This window comes from Lutjanus erythropterus, chromosome 18 (assembly GCF_056507025.1).
Source record: "Lutjanus erythropterus isolate fLutEry1 chromosome 18, fLutEry1.hap2, whole genome shotgun sequence".
Lineage (NCBI taxonomy): Eukaryota > Metazoa > Chordata > Actinopteri > Lutjaniformes > Lutjanidae > Lutjanus > Lutjanus erythropterus.
Genome location: NC_139334.1, coordinates 32,811,384 through 32,830,797, shown reverse-complemented (window position 1 = coordinate 32,830,797; position 19,414 = coordinate 32,811,384). Strand labels below are relative to the sequence as shown.

At 37.8% G+C, this 19,414-nt stretch overlaps 1 protein-coding gene across 1 annotated transcript in view; it reads right to left on the bottom strand.

The window, feature by feature from the left end:
* The window catches only part of pals1a (protein associated with LIN7 1, MAGUK p55 family member a), a 34,904-nt gene extending 20,491 nt beyond the window's left edge, over positions 1 to 14,413 (bottom strand). Inside the window, exon 1 of the mRNA XM_084742260.1 lies at positions 14,229 to 14,413. The gene's annotated coding sequence lies outside the window, so the exon portion shown is untranslated. The remainder of the gene's footprint in view (positions 1 to 14,228) is intronic.
* Between the last annotated feature and the right edge of the window lie 5,001 nt (positions 14,414 to 19,414).

Genomic DNA, 19,414 nt, shown 5'->3' with positions numbered 1-19,414 from the left:
TTTTATTCATGCACAATGCCAGTTAAGTGTTGCCTCTAAGATGTTCTGCAGCCACCCGCCACTAGTCGAGGCTGCAGTCCTCTCAGAAGGTAGCCACTCTCGCTGTAAGCGTGTATGCCCCGATGGTCCAGGCAACCCTGGATGTTTTAATCAGCAGAGTTGGAACGATAGCATCTCATTAAACCAGTGTGGTCTGGCAGTGTTTTGATACAGAAAATGGAAATAACGTTGAATCTAGATTGTGACAAAATACACTGATATATAATCACTCGATTGGAGCAACATGTGATCACATTCAGCACAGACACGGACATTAACCTGTAAGCAGAGCAGGTGCTGTTGCTAGCACTGCGAACGTTAGCCACACTGTGTAGCAGGCTGGCAGCTAACGTCAGCTCTGGGTCATTTACCACCGATACTGTGATCCTCTTCGGTCTGAAAAGGTAAAGCATTTAGTGAGTTTTCATGTTTTGTAGGTTACTGTTATTAATGTTTGAATTGCACAGCGCAAAATGGCGTGCATTTCAGCGGCATTTAAAATACAATTTAGCGATTGTAGACTGTGATTAACGGCTCCAAATGGCTCTTAACACACAGTATTTTTGCAGACAGTGTTTAGTGTTTCTATTAGACTAGTTGTCTAGTCCAAATTAAATTTTGTGTTTAATCAACAGGTAAATTAGTTGCCAGTAACAGCCCTTGTAAAAAAGTTTTAACAAAGGGATGAAACTGGATATCAGCAGTTCCAAAAAACCCAGCTCAAAAAAACTTTATAATTCTCTGTTATTAGGCTACTGCAAGTTCAATTTAACTTTGAACTTTAAAACTTTAAAAACTAAAATTGTGAAAACAGTTGGTAATAACAGCTGAAAGTTGTGAAACAATGGTTAACAGAGTGAAAGTTTAGAGAGACAAAGTCCATTAAAAACAAGCTTATTATACTCAGCAACACAAGCAAGACCCACCAACAGGTGTTTCTACTTTCGTTTGCATCTTTTACTGCTTTATGACATTGTTGCTGCGTCACAATTGCATACTGCTATACAGTAGGTACTAAGAGTGTAATGATTAATCAGTCTGAATTGATATATTGATTAAATGTTCAACAATCCATTACTTGGAATGCAAAGTGAAAATATCACTCTCTACTGTCATCTTAAAGGTATGCCTTTATTTTGAAATTCCCATGGCATGTCTGTATCTGGAAGAGTTCAGTCATAAAATTGTTGCATCATAATTTTGTTGCTTTTTGTGAGATGATATGAATGTAATGGATTATCTTAAATGGACATATGATAATATCATCTGATATTGATCAGTGACCAGTGAATCAAATACTGAATTGATATAATATCATGTCATGATGAAACTTATGATTTAGATACCTACCTAACCCTAGTAGATACTATATTATAATCTTAACAGTGTATTGTTTTAAAGTTAGAATACAAGATATCAACATACTTTACCTTGTTTTTTATACTTTTATACTCTTTATGAAAATCTGTCTGTGAAAATCTGAAAAACGCATTGCCACTAAGCTGAAAACACAGCTGTTCTTCTTAGCTCCTAAAAAGAGGACATTTTGGAACTCAGTGTTTTTCACTGGACAGTGATGATATGTGTACTTATATGTCATTTTTGCAGCAGAAATTTTCACAGCAGTAGTAGTTTGAGTATCAAAAGCACATGTGTCAGTAGCGAGGTCTAGGTATCGTGCATGCTCAATGGCTTCTCTTACAGGGCCACTTAAAAGGAAAAGAGCTATCATTAACAATATTAGTTGCACGTGTGTATCAAGTCAACAAGTCTGTTGTGAAATACAAAAAACACCCACAAAATCAATCTTTTTTTAGTATGCATACCAGCTTTTTACAGTGTGAACACAATATATGCTCAAGACCTGCTCAGAATTAGTATGTGGTGCAGGTTTGGGACACTGCTTTGGTATTACATTGCCAAATAAACTTTACAAAGAAAGCAAATAATAGAAAGACTGAATAGTTTGTGGAGCAATCTCATCCATTTACATTAATTATAAATTTTTACCAAAACCACTCTCAAAAATCAAGTGCTTTAGTTTGCAACATGCCTTTTTCTGAGCATCCTTAAAGGTACAATGTGGAGGGTTTCCCCGTAAACTCTAGTAGCACTTTGGACCAATGTTTTAATGAGTGAGTCAGTATTTTAAATGCACGTGCACAAGAAGCCACATGATGCTATTCACAGTCCTGCTGCTAGTTTCATGCTATTTCACGGACTGACAGTTAGACTGATAGACTGGAAACTAGAAAAGAAGAACATACACAATGCAGGATTTAGCACATAAAAAACAGCTCTGTTCAACATGTTTGTCTGGCTTCAAAGATACACACGATATGTTTGGAGAGTACTACATCATGAATGTAAACCTAACTTTTTGTGTACAATAAAACTCCACAGAGCACATTTAATAAGGTCACTTTTCCAGGTTAAACTGGAGCTCCAATGATTGATCAATTATTAAATTTATCACAAACTATTCAGAAAATCGATTAATTGGTTTGGGTAATTTTTTAAGAAAAAAAGTCAATTCTCTGCTTTCAACTTCTTAAATGTAAATGTCTTGTGTTTCTTTACTCCTTTATGACAGTAAACTAAATATCTTTGGGCTGTAAACAAAACAAGACATTTAAAAACATCATCTTGGGCTTTGGGTAACAATAATCAACATTTTTTATCATTTAACTGATCAAGAAATAAATCAACAGATTAATCAACCATGAAAGTAACTGTTAGTTACACCACTAGTTTAAAGAAGAATGAAAATTATGCTTTGGTCACACATGCCCAAATTCACATCTTTGCTTTGCATGGAGTTCAACTTTGTTGATCTTGACTGGCGAAGTCATAGCCTCAAGCAATAGCAAGGAAATGTGTGTGGTTGACGCCTGCGAACGCCTCTGCTGGTGATAGTCATAGACACAGATCGTGCCTTTAGTATGGAATCTGGACATAACATGTGTTAACTGACCTCAGTAAAGTCCTGAACACAGCTCTATTCAGCTGGAGTTTGTATCAACCTTGATCATTTCTTTTACTTTACTTTTCTTAGATTCCCTGAGTGGGAAAATGTTTGTTCTTGGCATTACTGACAAATAATCTAATTAGACAGGCATGTTTTCTTTTCTAGGCTGACATTTAAAGGTCTTCATAATATTATGCAAGCCTGAGTTTGTGCACATGGTGAGAAGCTGTTTCCAAGACACAGTAAGCTGTTTAATAGAAACAGGGCCAGCATCTTAGTACTACAACTGGAATACAAGGTTTCCAGGGTTATTCAATCCCACTTATGATGTTGATGTGAGCCGTTTCCTGAGTAACCAGGCCAGGGTCTGACATTAGCACAAATTACATTAAAATTACAATGGCATAGCCATCACTTATATACAGCCTTTGGTCTGTGTCTGCTGTCCACGTTGCACTCACTCTGATTTAGAGAAAATCATATCAAAGCAAAATAGCTGTGACAAAGGTGTGATTGGCTATGTTACACTTCATCAAAATGCAGAAGGATTTATTATTTAACTGTCAAACATTTCTCTTTCAAATGTGTGTGTGTGTGTGTGTATGTATATTAAAGTTTTAATACAAGGTACCTGATTTTATACACTAAACAAGACTGACAGTGAGTTGAATGCATTTTAGAAGATACATGTATGGATTAAAGGAGAAATACAAAACAATTGCACAAGCAAAAATGAGGACAGCAGTAAAAAAAATAGCGAGTTGAAGCCATAGACTATATATTAAACAGGTAGAAATCCTATTTAATATATGAACTATGGTTGAAGTGAGCGGTTTTCCCACCAACCCCTCCTCCCCAGACTTGGGGATTCTCAGGCAGGCTTCAGGAACACCACAGGAGCTCAGGACACACACAGCATCTTAAATTGACAATAACAAGCGAGGATGAGTCGTGCATTGAAAGTTGATTTGTTGTTTATAAGTGACAGTTGTCTTGTTAAAGCAAAGTTAAGCCCGTTATCATGAAAACAGAAGCCCATTGCTACGAAAATACACACTCTGGAGTTTGAGTTAAGTGGCTGCCTGTCTCACTGCCTGCCAGACACCCATTAACATATTGCTCAATTTAACCATTACAAACATCTACTGCTCCTAAAAGATTATTAATGATTTCTTGCAACTCATAAACAGACAATGACTCATTTAGCGATCATTCGGCACTAATTTGAACTTTAATTAATGTGAAAAGGGCAGACAAAAACGGGTATTGCAGCCTGAACTAGAAATTTAAAAGGACACTGCAGCTGTAACGTTGATGTCAATGAAGCAAGTATTTCAATGTATCCTGTTTCCTTGATTTCTGATGACATATCATCACCATTTTATGATTTATTACAGTGAATGAATTACAGATTCCCCCTTAAGTTGGCTTTTATAATGAATTTTCTATAGTTGTGCAATTCACTAACCCTTAGTAAGTGAGCTAGAGTGTTGATTTTGGACATTGAGGCAGGTTAAGAGTTGTACTGCCCGTAAATGTAAATGAAGCCACTTAACCAGCAGGTGCCTGAGCTGAATGGATGTTTTCTCCTCCTCAGAGGCATGCTCATTAAAATACTATTGTTCTAATGATGTGGAGAGCCAGCAGAAACAGAGCCGTGACCTACTTTGAGCAGTGATCCATACATTCTGAGTGAAAGCTGTCTTCTAAAGATCACTGTTTGTGGCTGAATGTGCTGTAGATGCGGGGGAAAGGATGAGGCGGGGTTTGGTTTTGACACCCAGTTTGGCTGGAAAATCCTGTATTATTGCTGATGCAGCTGCAGCTGTTTCCTACTGGATCCCTACCCTCAGACCAGTCACTTAGTTAAATAAGCCTCTATCTGAGGACCTGCTGGCCTACACACTGCTAAAGAAACACACACAGAGTTGATAAGCTATAATCTAACATGAGTACCCTCCCCATACACACAACACCATCTGCTGCCAGAGCTTACCCCCTGGTGCGCACGTATGAATGTGTGTTTGCATGTGTCTTGCTGAGGCAACAGTTCAAGGAAAAGCTATGGGAAACAAAAAGCCCTGCGAATAAAGGGTTGAGAACACTGCAAAAGCTCTAGTGATTCAGTTTTAGTCCTTCAAGCTTCAGGCGGTTTGTCTGAGTCTGTTTATCGTCTGCCTTGTATTTCCTGCCTGCTCAATATAAATTCGTACTTCAGCTTCCATCTGCAGCAGTTATTTCTGTCCCTACACTCGGTTTATGGGCTGCGACTAACACTTATTTTCATTATCAATAAATCTGTCAATCAATTTCTCGATTGGTTGTTTGGTCAATTAAATGTCAGAAAATCGTGAAAAATGTGAAAAGTGTCAATCAATGTTTTTCAAGGTCCAAGGTAATGTCCTTGTCCTCCATTTGTCCACAACACAGACATATTCAGTTCACTGTAGTAGAGAACTAACCAAAAAGTACTCACATATGAGAAGCTGATATCAGAGAAATTTGACATATTTTCTTAAAGAATGACTCTAAACAATAAATCAATTATCAAAATAGCTGGGGATTAATTTAATACCTGACAGCTAACTGATTCATTGGCTAATCACTGCAATTCTAGTTTAGTGTATAGTTTACTGTAAAATGATTATTCAGTAAGATTTATGACAAAATAGCAAACAAATATATTTTAGTGTCGATTTGTTAATGATAATAAAATAAATAATATAATTACAATGAAAAAAATGTACCAACATATGACATATGACTTTGTTCATCATATATAATCAAAGTCAGTTTGTTCAAAATATAATAAAATGAAATAATATCAGGCAATGATGTTTCAAAAGTCTGTCTTTTGCTGCCATCTATGCCCACAGTTTTAGGCCAAGTTGGCCAGGAATAGCGGACTAAGAAACAAATTCTCTAAGAAAAATAATTTAAAAATTTTAAAAAAAGTCTTAAGGACTGGAATGCCCCACACAGGATGGTATTCATTGTGAATCCTGGTGTTGCCCACTGTGACTGAAGACTCAAAAGTCACCTAGTAGTGCAACCTGGAGAATGTGATAAAGTTCCAATGTCAAGCATATATGGTCTGACCCACTGAAGTGAAAACCCAGAGTCAACCAACTGTGTTCATTTTGATTCCCTTGGGGATCAGGAGCTCAGAGCTGTTTTCTGTTCCACTCAACTACAATGCTCAAAAGTGCTCAGGAAATTAATTACTTCATCATGCGGCACTACAGTGAGATATAGGGGAAAATAGTGTGTAAATGATGTGCTCAACACTAAACCTGCGTGCCACCTTGAATCCATATAAGTGGAGGTTAACATTCAGGGCAATATACTGTAAGCACCAACAAAATTCCACAACAAATTCCTATACCCAGTTTAGGCTACATTCCACTGCATAGATTTTGCAATGATTGCTTATATAACTTCCATTTCCTCCTGTGGGTGTCGGGTGATTGACATGACGCAAAGCCTGACGTAAAACAGGATTGATGTGTAAACTCAAGGCTTGATACTGTAGAGCATTATCTCACTGTGGAATTTGTTTCTTTAAGCTGTCTAACAATGAAAAGCAGCAACTGGCCTCTTCTGAGGGGAGGAGAACAAAATCTGGTATTTTCAACTACTACTACATTATTCTTTATGCTAGCAAGCAATAACAACAAATTAATAATGATTTCATGTTAATTCTACAGGTTCTGTTGCTTATCGATCATTAAACACAACAATAATGAACAGATGAACTCATCATCAATATCATTGTTTCAGATTTTGCAGCCATAAACATTCTAATGAAGAACATGGCAATAACAACTGAGCAGACATTGTACATTATTAGGAATCTCCTTGGTAAGGGTGCAACTACCGATTATTTTCATTATCAATTACTGGTTTGGTCTGTAAAATGTCAGATCAATTTTGTCCATTGTCAGTTACAATTAAGTTTATTGAAACTCAATTCTCAACAATGCTGACAAAAGAAAATGCTGTTTTTGCAGAAAGGAAAAAGAAAAAAGAAAATGGAGGGGTAGATGGGTGGAAGATGCAAATGGTAAGGACTCTCTCTTCTGCTGGGAATTTTATTTTTGTTACAACACAGTCTCAGTTGAGATTACAGCTATAGCCACAACATGTAAAATACCACTCCAATAATATTAAAACAAGCTCAATGCAGTTCTTAAGGGAACATCTGACAGCATCCATGAGAGAAATCAGGCTGCACAACTGCTCAACCTGCAGAAAACTGACAAAAATTTCTGACCTGCCACAAATCCAGCTGGTCATCTGACAGCCACTGTTGATTCAGGCAATTAGTCAGCTGTTGTGAAACTGTAAAACTGCATGTCAAACAACAACAGTCCAGGCTACAGTTTGGCCCAATTCTAAAATTAGTCAGGGGCAGCCAACTCTAAATATATGCCCAACTTAAGTGTATGTACAGTAGAAAGTGCACGACAACTCTTTTTAAAAAATCACCCATCATTATGTGACACAAAGAGAATAGTAAAGCAGTGAGTCTGTGTGTGTAAATACTGACTGTCATTGGGAGCAGAAGCAGAGCTGCCTCTTATCTTGCTTTTAACAGTACACTCTAAAACACACATGTGTGCACACACACACATTCTCAAAAAGGGCTGTACCACCCTGTACCAGACAAAGAGAATGGAGGGGGGGGGGGGGGGATACAGACACAAGCTGGGTTTCTATTTGAATACCTGAAGTCATTTATGGTTTACTGAATTAGAAAAGATGAATAGAGTTAACAGATCTCAATCAATAATCTTTTGTCAATGTCATCAAAACACTTGGACATACTTAAAACTGGGGTACGCAGTTTTTTCGTGCCAGGTGGAAAATATTTCCAGAATAAACTCTCTGTATATTGTAATTCAAGTAGTCTGAAACAAAAGTAGACTTCAGCTCCTCCTCTTGGTTTTGCTTTCAAGCTTTAGAAAATGTAGCCTGTGACAGGAGTCTTTGGCTAATCACAGTTCAGTAAGATAGTTCAGTGTTTCTCAACCCTGGTCCTCAGGGACCCCTGCCCTGCATGTTTTAGATGTTTCCCTGCTCCAACACACCTGATTCAAATGATCAGCTCGTCATCAAGCCTCTGCCTCTGATCATTTGAATCAGGTGTGGGTTGAGAAACACTGAGATAGTTGACTGTCAAGTCTCATTCCCAAGCCCTTTTTGGCCAAAAATAAATAATTAAATAAATAAATAATAATAAAAATAACCAGAACCACAACTATTAAATTCTCTTTTCCCTTTTGTTTTTTGGATTTTGCATACATAGCTAGCCTAGGGAGACTTAAGACTAGGAACTGGAAAAATTTAGAGGAAAGGGCACAAAGCTGGAGACGGAGACTATAGAACATATTTTAGTTAATGACATACCCTTTTTTATTAATTCAGTGTATAGTAGGGTTGGGCATTTGGACAAATATATCGTCTATCGACAATGGGCTGAATCCATCGCCAATTGCTTTTTTGGCTGATTTTTAGGGTGACATTTGTCATTTTCTTCTGCTAATGTAATAGTCTATGGAGTGACAAGCTCTGCTCTACACTGCGCTCTCATTTAGTGGCGAAGTACACACCCACTCAGCTGACCACGAGTTTGCTGAGCTGGGTGACGAGTGAGAGGAAAACAGCCCGCAGAGTCAGACTCTTTGCGCTGTTTTCACATGGTGAATTAAGGATTTATTTTGACCCAACCACAGTTGGTGATTGCTGGACAAACTAACAAAGATGGTTTTACATGTTTTTCTGTCAAGTTTGAATTAAGTGTGTTTTCCGAGGAGTTAACGAACCAATTAAGCTCGTCTTAGTTCTTTAAACTATCAGAACTATCAGGGTTTATGATCCTAATTTGGCTGTGTGACCATTAGATGGTAGGGCTAGAATAAAATAATACATAAAATAATAAAGAACAACAAACAAATACAATACAAAATAAAATAAAATTTTCTTTTATGAATGGTGAAAAAATGCTCAGAAACAGCATTTAGTTTTTACAATATTTAACTCTACTGAAAGCTAAGCTAAGCAGTTCGTTAAGATGACGTGACTGTTGTTTGAGCTAGCTGAAGCAGGCTGACTGACAGCCAGAAACTGCTCCACTATTGCTTAAACACTGATGAGCCACAGCCTGGAAGGAACCTTCAACACATTCACAGTGAACAACACTGACCAGGTGACAATGTCAGCCCCAGTGGCTGTCTAATCCTGATTTGGCGACGCATTTTGATTTGGCAGCAGTCTAGCAGTGGTTCCCAATCAGGTCAGAGATCCAGAGTGAGACTGAGAGTGAGCAAGAGAGCATTCCAGAGAACAGAGGACTTCTGTATTTTGCTGGCCTGTGGCCCAATGTGCCCGTCCTCACCTCTCCACTTCACCAGCTCGCTGTGTGTGTATGGGTGTGTCCGTAAAACGTCAGCTTCGACCCTGTCACCATAGCGATGTGACCTCATACCTGGCACTACAGCCTATCTAAAGGTCAGTTCAGCTTTAAAGTACAAGTGTGTTCACATATACAGCTGTAGGTGAAGAAACACAGGCACCTGGAGCTCAGCGGCTAGACTCACAACACAGCCTAGACCTGAAGGGAAGGAAGGTTCAGTAGGTTCAGATATTTCTCCCATGTATCTAAAAACATATTCCTATCCTATAATAACCTGTTCCTCATTTTGTAACACCAAATACTTTACCAAGAATTATTTTCACTGTAATAACTTGTGAAATATGACACATGAAAAGGCTCCGTAGCTGCTGTTAAAAGCAACAGGGAATATCAAAGTTAAGGTCAAGTCTACACTTGTCAGTAACATCAGCCACTAATATTTCTGGCACTGTGCAACATTTGAAAAACCCTGCCCTTATATGACACAGATACAGTCAGGGACGGTTCAGAAAGAAGATGGCACAGAGTCATTTACTGTATCTGCGTAACGTGGGTTTCACCACTGCCTGTCCCTGTAGGAGACTAGTGGCAGGTCCTTAGTCAATTCACTCCAATAGGAGATGTGAATGTGGGCGCAGATTATAACTGATTCTTTCACCCTATACTCACTGAAGCAAATACTGGATCCATTTTTTAACAAGCCACATATCTTCTATACATTCTGACACTAACATGGCTTTTTCAGACAGACAAATCAGGGGAAATTTTACTTTCTGTCTCAGGAACACACTCTCACAAAGACTGGCAACAGAGTTATCTCTTCCAAACATTTTCTACAGCAATATTAAGCATATTAAGGTCACAGATAGAAGCAAACAGCAAAATAATATGCAAACATGAAATATGTACTGTATCTTGTTGGGGTGTAACAATATCGATTTCGATTGATATATAAATTCAGTGTTCAACAAACGACGCAAAGTCTGTATCATCATATTTAAGACAGACCTGTATTTTGAAACTGACTGTTAAATGGACATATGATATCATCTGTTATCAATCGCAGACCCCTGAATGAATCAAATCGAAACCCTATCATGGCAGACTTTATGATGTCAGCAAATACTGTATCACTGTCATAACAATCAATATGATATCATATCATGACTTGTGATTTACACCCCCACTGTTGTATTGCTTTGACATGGACAAGTAATAGTCCATTAGTAATGCATTAGTGTGAAAAATACCAATGCTTTGTGCAGCAATAGGCTGTAATAAAAGGAATAAATTATCTGTTTTTCCTTTTCCAAAGGATGCAGACAGGTGATCAGTAAATTAAATGTTAATATTATAGCTCCCTGGCCATGATCACTTAGGAAACAAGAAGTGTGAACCATTTCATTGGTCCAGCTTGTTTTGCATCATCTTTTGTCATAACACAGGCTTCCTGCTTTCAAAAAAAAGCTATGCTACTATCTGGAATTCACTGCAAGACAAAATATGCAAACCAACCAATTTTGGACTGAATGCAAACACACACTTTACAAAAATGTTTTCACATTTTTTTCCTGGTGCCACATGTGTGTTCCTAAAGCCAACCGGCCATCAGATATGTGTTCTCTAAATCTCGTGCAGGGATACACAATATGTAATTTATGGCTAATTTTTTTTAGCCAATACAAATCATGATAATTACCCGCTTCTCATTTCGCGTTTGTACTTTAAAAAGACGATGCAGTCAGCAAAGATGTATGATTTCATATTCCACCAAATCTGACATCACTATTACAACAAAAACAAAGGACAGATTTTACAGAACAATTTAATAATAACAACAATAATATCTGTTGCATCACATATTATTACATCTGATATTTATCGTCTAATATGTGTTGATACTACTAACCCTAGTTTGTTCAATAAATCCAATGGATTATAAAGAATTTACAACACAAAATAAATCTGTTAAGACCTTTGAAAAAGTGAATGATTGATGTTCTCAGTGTCTGTTGGGTCTTGTGTTCTCTGTCACTAGTTGGCATCGTATTGCACAGTTATACAGTTACACATTCAGTTTGGAGTCCTCTCAGCTAGTTGTAGCCATGCTGAACCACAGCATTGTGACATGAGACGGTTTCATTCCTACATTCCTGCTCTCACTTTCATCTAACAGGACAGGCCTGTCAGGCAGACTGAGATAAAGTTTACATTCTTAAATTCTTCAAAAGTAGTTTTCTGGCCCAAAGGCACTCCAACTGTGTTTGATGTGTAAGCTTTCCCCAATCACACCACACAAACTGGCTTTAAAAAGAACGGCTGAACCATGTCTCAGACAAAATGCCAAAGTGGTACAGTGTTATCATCAAATTCACGCTAACATCATGACACTGCAAAGACAGAATTCACTCACTGACAATACTGCAGGTGGTTTCAGTGTCAGTGCTGTTCAAGACAGCAACTTGTGACTAATGATACAGTCATTAGGTAACGTGTTTGCCCTTCTCCTCCTCTGTCTTTACATATGTGTCTGTATGTCCTCAAACATATCCTTGTTTGCATCCCAACCAAAATGTTAGTATCTGAGAAACATAACATATGCTTTTCACCCTTGATCATGGAGGTACTTAAAACAGTCAAAAGATGTGTGATACTGTAACATTTTACTGTCTGACATTTACAATCCAGAATAATCTGAGGACTTGAAATAGAGAGCCAAAGTCACACCCCTTCCAGTGGACCACCATGGGACCTAACTTTGGAAAAAATATGAACTGTAGTCAATGGCAACAAATTAGCTTTTGCCATTAATCACACATATGATGTTTGTATATTTAAAGGATAATCTTAAAAGTCAAGAAAGCCGCAGCTGGTTGTAAAACTGTTGAAGTATCAGGCAGTGAAGATACATAATTAAAACAATGACACAGCCAGAAATCATGTAAGTGACATCATGATTTTCTCCCTCTAAAAGCTTACTGTAGCTGCTGAGGCTACAATACCTGTGTGTTTTCATATTGGGATGCAGTCACACAACAGTGGGTCTTACTTGTTCTTTCTCTTCACAGTTAATAAAAGCACCAGGTGACAAAACACTTCAGGTAAGATAACGTTGCAAGGGGCAGCAAGATTGCTGTTGATGATGTGTACTGTGTGAGACAAGGGATGCAGTTCACTGAGCAGTTTCACACAAAACTAAACTACAACTATGACACGCCTACGACAAAGTGAGACTGTCTTGGCCTGCAAAATTCTGTTTTAAAATGACAAACTGCATACCTGTAATTAGTGGCACAGTTCAAGCAGTAATTTTTGCATTTGATTTTCACTGAAAAAAACGATGATGATGATGCGATTTTTGCTGGGATCTGCGCCACACACGCTCATTCCCTCAAGGCATCTATGTAGCACCACAATGCTTTACTTATAATGTTGTGCTGTTACACATTTTGCATTTATCAAAAAGTTCCAGCTCCTGCACTTTGGATAATGTACTTGGTTATATTGCATTTTTGATCATATTTTGTTTTACTGTCCAGCCCTAATTTGAAATGAGGTGAAAACACAGGGAAACTTATTAATTGATGATTAAATGAATCACCAACTAGTTTGATGATCAATGAATTGTTTTGTCATTTTTTCTCTTTTATTCAGAAAAAAGTCAAAACTCTTTATTATGGCAGTAAACTAAACATCTTTGAGTTGTGTGTAAAATAAGACGTGTGAGGACGTCATCTTAAGCCTTGGGAACCACTGATTGACATTCTTCACCATTCTCCGACATTTCAAGACAAACAGCTATTAATCAAGATAATAATCGACTGATTACTTGACTATGAGAATGATCGTTATTAGCAGCCCGAAGGAAAACATCAAGAAAGAACACTGTGATAAGTCACAGATCACTCTCTTGCCATTAATACTGCTTTCAGGAGTGGAATCTCATGTTGGCACAGCCCAGTACAGCTCTCTCACTTCTCTATCAGAGATACGATCGAAAGTTGCTCTATTTGAGAACTACAGCTGTTACAGGCTGTTCTTTATGGCATACTGTATGTACATGGCAGGTAAGCTGTAGATTCTTCATTTCCCGGAGCAATTCATTGTAGTGTACATTTATACTGAATAGGAAACTATCGTGTTAGACAGTCTTAACGTCTTACTTCAGTGGGCGTTTGTCTGTTCTGATTATCACAGACCACCTTAAATTTTTAGTTAAAGTGGAGTTCAGTCTGGAAGTGTTGACACTCATTTTAAACAACACGTATTAGTTAAAAGGTGGCATGATCAAAACTAGTATCCTTCATAATACCAATGTAACTTAAGTATTGATTAAAATACTCTCATTTTGGCCAATGCTACACATTGACATTATGATAAAACACAAACTAAACACACCTCTCTGTTGTAACTGTAAGCAGATACATAAAGTCTGCATTTAATTTTAATAAGTTAGTTTCTTTGTGAATTTGACAGGGCGGAATGTCAGATAACGTTAGCTATGAGAGATGACTGTTTTGGTTAGCCACTGCCACTATCAAAGTAACCCACAAGTAGCTGAGCTATAAGCTAATTGGCTTCATTTTCAGTAGAAATAAGGTGCCTTCAGTTCGTGTAAACTATCGTATCATTTTAGCGAGTAGCCACACACAAAAAACTTACTTTATCTAGCAAGTGTGGGTTTATTTCACTTCACGTTATCAAGCTAATGCTAGCAGCTAACTAGCTAGCTTGCTCCTTCCTGCAGGCAGCACCTGTTGATAACAAAGCCGCTTCAGACCGGACAGAAAACACTGGAATACTCACTCTGTTTCTAAGCCAGCCACGTACTCCTTCAGCTGCTAAATCCAACTTGGAACTCGTAAAGAAGTGTTAGTTTTAATCCAGGCAGTCGCACTTCGGCCTTTAGTCTTCTAATTCACAGTTTCACTCTAACAGACTTGTTGCTCGCTTGTCGGACGCAGCGGCAGACCTCTCTCGCCTCCTTCTCCTCTCAGACTGTCATTTCCAACTCCAGACAGGGGGCGGGGACAACATGCCAGTAGCTTGATAAAACAACGAAGCTGATTGGACAGAGCCACGAAAGGAATCTTGTCTAAACCAATCACACACGTTGCTACATCGGTGGAATGCAGCACGTGAACACTACGGTGGAGTTATTACCATTGATATATTAGTATCAAAGAAGCCAAACATAACCTCAAACGTGAGGAAAACCGATTAAAACGGTACAGCCTAGCTTATTTAAACTTTTTGACGATTTCTGTTGAATTTATTACATTTTAATTAAATCTTTCTGGACATTTAACAATCGCTCACACCTCACAGCAGCTATTTTGACATGAAATACTAGTTTAAACACAGGTGTTTCCAATGATAATAATTAAGCTTCCACTCAATTCAGGTCAAACAGAGCCAGGGTGCTGCTATTGTGCATGTTGGCTCACTGGAAAGGCTCTGCTACACTAAATGGAATGGGACCGTAATTAGTATCATTGGTAACACCTGTGTCAAGGAAACTAAGAAAAAATGTTTTGAGTTTCCTTGACCTGTGTTTACCTGACTTATTCTTATCAATATGGCTGCCTTGAAAAAGGTGTTATTTAGGACATGTGCAACAACACGTTTCTGCTAAGGGGACAGATGTCAAACCAACTTGAAATACTGAACTACATATAAATATATAATGATGAAGGTCATTGGGTGCATTCAGTATTTAGAAAAAGGTTAATATATACTGAGTATACAGTATATGTTATATTTTTCGAACCAAAGTACCAGTAACACAGATGGAGGTCTAATCAGGTAATAAATGTGATTGGTTGTGTATTTGATAAGTGATTTCAATTGGATTTAAATCCTACAGATGACTCCATTTCCTCAGTCACTCACGACATCACAGGCTGTCTGTCATCTGTCTTTGTAAGACGGCGCAAAAAGAAAAAAAATATACATTTTGGATTCCCTTCCCTTTCATATTAACTGATGCAAAAATGTATACAAAAATGTCAATTAAACTTAATCCCTCAGACTGAGGTATCCACAGACCCTAGAAATATACTTTTTATAACTCAGAGATGCTTTGTTCTGTCATTTATATTTTGTACGACTTTGTCAATCAATTAGTACCTAATGATTTCTTATTATCGTTTTCTGTGTCTGTCTTAATTAGTGCTTTTTAAAAGTATCAAAGTTTTGGGGTCCTGGGGGACTCCAATCAAAAGTAGTTCAAACTGAAAATTACACATTAAAATAACATTTATATTACCTTTATTTGGCAGGGGGTTTGTATGTACTTTTATATTAAAAGACATAAAGTTAAGTGTTGAAGTTGAATGACAGTGGGTATATTTCAGTTACTTTCTAATGGGGTAAAAATGACCCCAACTGGTTTCACCATATACTGATGAAATTGATGAAATTACTGCAAATTCCCTAAATAGTTTTTTTTCTCAGATGCTAATAATTACATACCTAAAATTGTTTTATGGAGAAATAAGTTAACATTTTGCTGTCATTGTTGTTTCATACAGTTGTTTATTCTTGGGGTCCACAGTCCATAGTCCTTGTATGTTAAATATGTTAGTAGGATGAGGGTTAAATAGATCTGAAACAACTGCATATGACTGTAGTGTTTCTAGCTCACACACCTTGTATCACAGTTTTCCCTTGTAAATGAAATGTATAAAATGACAGAATGATATATCACAGATTATTATAAAACAAAAATCAGCATACCCAAACAGAAGTACAGAATAATCAGGATTATTTTTATTAATTCATCTTCAGTTTCAATAATATCATTACAGAAAAAAACATCCTCTTCATTATATTTATACAGTAGTAGTAGAATGCTGTGTCATTGCTTCATTACAAGTGCTGGTCATAGTTTATAGTGTGTGCAGTGTGACACTGAGTTCAGTCCAGTGTTACGAATCACTCAGTACAAAGGCAGTTTAACAATAACCTGCTTCTTCTTACTCAAATGAATCTATCTGGGTTTGATTGGTCCTCCTTGGGCAGGTGCCAGGACGTGCTCTGATGCTGCGTTCATGTCACAATGGATTTACCGTAAATATGAGCTGCCGAAAACAAATGTGGTGTTTTAATTACTTTTTTTTTTAATTTGGATGTGAGCATTCCACCTTTAAACTGCTGCAAGAAATGACACCCTGTTCTTCCACTTTGTCCTACATGACATGAACCCAGCATGAGCCACTGATAGATATATGGTGCATTTGAGGTAACTGGGAAGTTTCTGAAATCTGAGCTAGACATATAAATGAGAAGACAGCGTTGGTACCAGAGCCTGCACTTTGAAAACTCTTCTCACGTACCAATGATCGCATTGAGAACTGCCAAAAAATGTAGTTTGAATCAGATCAGAAGTCCCGCCCAGGTGCTGCACCCCTGGTCTCACGCCTGGAATCAAAACCTGCCCAAAGAGAAAAAAACACGCCCCCCTTTATGGGCATGCAAAGTGTGGAGAAGGAGGGGAGGAAGAAAGGAGGATGAGGAGGAGAGGGAGGGAGGGAGGAACATGGGGAGGGGTGGAGAGGAAGACTGCGTCAGCCTATCAGGAAAGCGGTCAAAGCTCAGAAAATCTGACTAGTGCTGCATTCAGGTCATAGAGGAAAGATAGTAGACAAGCTTCTGATCTGGAAGGTAACACTTCATATCCCAACTGAAGTGTGGAGATCAGCAGCAGCAAAAAACAGAAATTATGTCATCTTGGAGTCTTTCCGTACCATTAAATTAAAGAGCTTTGTACCAGTTTGTCCAATATGACCTGAATGCAGCATTAGACCTTTGACCATGTGGGTTTGTTTGGCACTGATCACACTGATAGGAAGAATCAGAGGAACTAGGAGTTAAGGTATGGTGCATTGGTGAATGCATGGGACTCACAGACTGCATATAATGCATTTGAATGGTCCTTGTTAATTGGTAAACAATTGTAGTTCAGTGTTTAATCAGCAGGATACAGCAGCCAACCGGCCTAACTTGTTAAAGCTAATAGTAAACTAAGCTTTTATAGTGGGCTACATATCAAACTATATTTCTCAGAGTTGCTCGAACTACGTACAGTACATTGAGAGAAAAGCAGTCAAATGATGTCATTTGTTTTTACAGCCTTGAACCGCGTTTGATTCTTTTGACTTTAACAAGCACCTTAACACTGTCATGGTAGAAATACACCAGCTGTGTAGATTACGAGCACCTGAACGCGACACCCTGCTTTCAAGTGATGTCGGGTCAGAGTCTTCTCTGAGTCGGTTACACCGGATGTCGCAACTCATTCAGGCAACTCTTTAGTTCATGTTTGTCAGTTTGAAAAGAGATGGAGGTGCGTGATTGGCTGAACAGAAGCCAGCCTTTGATAGTAACTCTCAACTAGGTATTCATCTTTGGATTCTTATAGGATACGTTTGATAATATTCTACGTTTGTCTTACTTACAACAAATCCCTTAGAACGATCAAAACCAACAATAAATAGATCCTACCAACAAGTCATGTGTGTGCATCCAAACCCTGATATGTCTTCTTCCTCTGTGCCACAGAGCTCCATTGTTGCCCAAAAACTATTAAAACATGTCAATGAGCCACACTGACTAAGTTTACATGCACACTAATTTTCCACTATTCCAAAATGATACAGGTCATGTACACATCATATTCTGTTTGGATACTCTGAATATTGCATCTTCTGATTAAGACATGGGACATGGCGATTTTATTTGGGTTTTAGGAGCATTCTTTGGACAGGTGTACAACACATTCCAAATATGTGGCTCTATAGGGGTTTTTACTGCAGTTTGCAAAACGCACAAATCATAAAATGATCATGATGTGTCATCAGAAATCAAGGAAACACATTAAGTTGGAATACTCACTGGAATACTCAACACTACAGGCACAGTGTCCCCCTTTGAAATTTCTATCTCGGACCTGAATAACCAGTTTTATGTGTCGTTTCACATTAAACTGAGTTCAAATTAATCCTGAATTCTCACAGAATGAGCAAGTATCTATTTATGAGTGGTGGAGCAATTGACAATTAGAAACATATTTTGACAGTTATAAACAGCTGATTAACTTACAGTGAAGGACTCGTCTTTACTTATTTCTGTCAATTTAGGATGCTGCATGCATCCTGCACTCCTGCAAAACTCGAGCAGCCTGCCTGCCTAATTTTAAACATAATCAAAGGCTTGGATAGTAACAGGTGTTATAGATATAGTCTGGATGTGATACATAACACAGCTGTACTGCAGGAACAGCAATATCAGTAATATTAACAACAGGAATATTAGTAAAATATTAAATTTCATTAGCCATGTAAACAGCTTATTGTGAATATTGTCTTTTTTTGTGCATGTAAACTTAGTCATTGTAGCATTTTTAATCTGTTCCTTCATTACAATAAACACACACAGCGCAGTTTATTTGGACTCAGTCCCACATACACCATCCTGCTGTTGGAAAGACTCACTAGAGCACCAAATATGTATTAATCCGCGGCTGAAAATAGTTGACAAATGTACAAACTCCTCCTGTTTAAGTAAAGTTTTGCTATGATGATTGTTGGTTTTGGACATTTCATGGTATTTGTTGATAGTAAGAAAAATATAAAATATCACAAGCATTATCATCCAATAGTTGTAAAAATGCAAATATCACATTTATCAAAAAAAGTCTAAAGCCACGTTTCCACCGTAGGAACTTTTCCCAGGGACTGGGAACCTTAGGAGGAACTCCGCAGGGACCAGGGTCTACATTTAAATCTGTGTAAAGCATCAATAAATGTGTGTTTTGAGTTTGTCACAATGACACATGATTTAAAATAAAAAAGCATAATAAATTATGTCTTAAAATCATGAATAAATTTCCTCTGCTCTGAATACTAGAGGGTGTCCTCTTCGCTGACTTAGTGTCAAACACCACTACGACCTGAAAACGACCTGTTTGAGCCACCAGAGCCAGACGGCAT